The sequence below is a fragment of the Octodon degus genome, unplaced genomic scaffold (assembly GCF_000260255.1).
Source record: "Octodon degus isolate 3935 unplaced genomic scaffold, OctDeg1.0 scaffold00016, whole genome shotgun sequence".
Lineage (NCBI taxonomy): Eukaryota > Metazoa > Chordata > Mammalia > Rodentia > Octodontidae > Octodon > Octodon degus.
In genome coordinates this window covers 16,330,030-16,333,604 of record NW_004524592.1, presented here as the reverse complement: position 1 = coordinate 16,333,604, position 3,575 = coordinate 16,330,030, and positions in this window count along the sequence as shown.

Sequence of the window (3,575 nt, the reverse complement as noted above, 5' to 3'; positions counted from 1 at the left end):
TGTGAGTTTTTATACTATCGCTCCCCTCCTCACTTTGTTTTCCTTGTGCTCAATTGGAGTTAGAGGAGGAGAGAATTGAGCCTTTTCAGCATTCTCTGTTTTTTCTTAGCTGTTTGTTGTGAACTCTTCATTTGCCAGGAACCCCACTGAGGCCTTTCAGCTTTCCCTGCCTGCCCCTAACTCCCTACATATTCTCCCTTTATTTGAGATCCGAAAAATATAGCACTGTTGTTTGTTTTTCAGGAGGGATTTTAGAAGATCATCAAACTTACACTTAATTGACTGGTATTAAGTCTATGACTATTCAAGATGTAATTTGGAGAATTTGTAGCACATTACATCATCATATCCAAGACTAAATTACTCACCATGTATTTACCTCATCTCCAATTTTATATTAATGTACTTGTAGTTTACTCTTTGAAGACTTTTAATGAAGTAATGTATAATTTTATGAAGTTGGATATGTAAATGCACAGTGATGTATGAGATCAGGTCTCAGCATGAAGTCTTTATTGTTTAGTGGAAGGTGAGAAGTTACTTTCTGTAGTAAAACATTGGGACAGACTGAATGAGGAAACGAATAAGCATGTAGTTCTCTTTTTTTTAATTTTTTTTAATTTTATTTATGTGTGTGTGTGTGTGTGTGTGTGTGTGTGGCCAGCTCAGCCCACCAGGGGGCGGGGCTGGCTGGCATGTGGTGCTGGGGGATCAAACCGCGGTCCCTGATGCCTTGCCAAGCTTGTTCCAAGTAGGTGCCTTAGACCACTGAGCCATCTCTCCAGCCCCTAAGCTTGTTCTAAATAGGTGCTTTAGACCACTGAGCCATCTCACCAGCCCCCCCATGTAGTTTTCTTTTAAAGCAAATATTTCAAATATTTATAAAAATGTTAAAGAAAGTCAATTTTTAAGTTAAATCCATTTTAAAATGTACTATTTTCTAAAGTGTGAATTATATTCATATGTCATAGATCTATACCTACAATTTTTGATTCTAGTAATAGAAATTTTAAAGTTTTAACTTCTAACATGGTAAGAACTGGTGGCTTAATAAATGAACAAATGACCAGTAACTTTTTTTGTAGTGAATGTATATTGACTTTAAGAGCTACACAGGGGATCTTTTTTTCTCTTTCTTTCTTTCTTTCTTTCTTTCTTTCTTTCTTTCTTTCTTTCTTTCTTTCTTTCTTTCCTTCCTTCCTTCCTTCTTTCTTTCTTTCTCATGAGTTTTAGGACAGGATGTGTAGGGTCTCACTATGAAGATCGGACTCATAGTGATTCTCCTGTTTTCAGCTTCCCAAGCACTGGGATTACAGGCACACGTCACCACACTCCGTTTCAGTTGCCATCTCAGTGCAATCAAACCCTGGCCACTGCATTCTGCCAAAGCAAGCACTTTAATCTGTTGAGATATCTGGCTGGCCCCAGGAGATTTTTCTTTTTTCATATTAATTTTATTGAGAAACATCAATGAGACAGTTTCAAAACCTATTAATAAGACAGTTTCAATAATTAATACATTGCATATTGTTATCTTCTTAGTGGTTATTCATAGTACAAGATGCAGACATGATATCCTGTCCAAATACTATTAGTACAAGATTTTTCTTTTGTAATTTGTATTTTTATTGGAAATCATTGGGCTTTATTATATTGAGATAATTTATTGAATATTATTACTATGAGAATCACTATAGTAATATATATTTTCCAGTTGATCTTGTGTTTGGTAGCATAGGTGTCCCTGTCATTGTTCTAAAATGTTACATCTTCATTACTCCTTCATTGGTAGTAATTTTTTTTCTCTTTCACTTGAAATATTATGTCATTTGCTTCTATTTTCCTACTTTATAACACCACATATGAAGTTTGGTTTCATGTGACTGAATAGTACTGACAGTGAATATACTTGTTGTGGATTTAATATAATGCCTGCACTATGTGTCTGTTTTGAATCCCATGTGCTAATTTTATAGGCTATTTGCTTTATTTTGTTATTAATCTTTAAATTTTTTTTCTTTAAACACCTTTAGGAAGCAATAGAAATTGAATTTTGTAAAATATATATGCCAAGATTCATATAATAACTTTGTTGCCATTAACAATGAATTTTATAAAGAGTTTCATATGCTAAAATATCCTTATCTTTAATGAACTAAATACCATTTAATTATGAGTGTGTGTGTGTGTGTGTGTGTGTGTGTGTGTGTATGTGTGTGTGTACATGGTCCTGATTGAATCCAGGACATCATCCAGGGGAGGCACTTACGCTATCAGTTAGCTAGTATGTTCAATTATACTCCTGTGTTTGACTAGATAATATTTTACCTTGTATGAAAAATCTAAATGACTAAGTGTACTATATCTATAATTCCCTATTTTTATAAACACTTATCTTATTTCAGGTAAAGATTGCACTAAGCTAATGAAAGATATTATAGAAAAGTTTTGCGTGTTTTTATTTTTGATTACATTCCCACGAGGCCATGCCTACCTGAATATAACTTATTTTTATTTTTTTCCCATAATTTTATTGAGAAACAAATAGCAATGATACAGTTTCAAACCAAACTGGTAGGACAGTTTCAATAATTTAACACGTTGCATGCATTCTTCCTAGTGGTTAATTGCTGTACAAGATTCAGACATGATATCATATGTACAAACACTGTTAGAACAAATCTGTCTATTCATTAAGAGAATGTAACTATATATCTATCCTAACCATTTTAAATACACAGATACAAAATGGACATTCATCTGTATCCCCTTTTTTTGTTTAGCTCTGTTATTTGAATATTATAGGTGTGTTAACTCAGCAAGATATTCTAAAAGAGTCCAGTAGTCCATAATAGTATCGGGTCTTCCGCTTGACTGGCAATGTCAGAAATTGTTGACCTGAGTTCCCTACAACTCAACATAACAGCATGGCTTTACTTCTTATATTTCATTTTTATACTTTTCTGCTGGATGGTTAAGACCAAGATAAAGTAAGACCTATGGAACAAAATTTTGGTTGTAGATTTTGGGTCTGATAAGGTCAGTGAAATCTCCTCAGGATTTATCCTGAGATCCTGTACCTCAGATTGTAGATCCTTTGTCAGTGTCAGCCATGTGGATGAGTCATGGCATAACTTATTTTTATTATAGTACTTTTTACTGATGTGGTTTAGTAATATATAACAAATACATTCTTCATTATAAAGTGACACAAATGCCTGCCACATCTTGATAAATATCTTAAAAGTGTCAAAGAATCCTTTGTAAACCCACTGGGAGATGAACTTACAATGGAAAGTTGTTTTTTTTTAATTTTAGTGGAATAAAAAACAATAATAAGGGGCTGGGGAGATAACTCAGTAGAATACGTGCTTCCCTGGCAAGTGCAAGGGTCTGAGTTCAATCCCTGGTTCTGCCAGAAAATAAAAAATAAAAATAAAAAAACAATAATAAAACTGAGTTTCAAAATGGGTTGGTACAAAATGATAGGAATTCAACAATGGTTGCTATATTGTATATTGTTGTCTTCAAATTAGTTGTTCAGATTACCAGACATAAGCATGCAAAATTGGTTT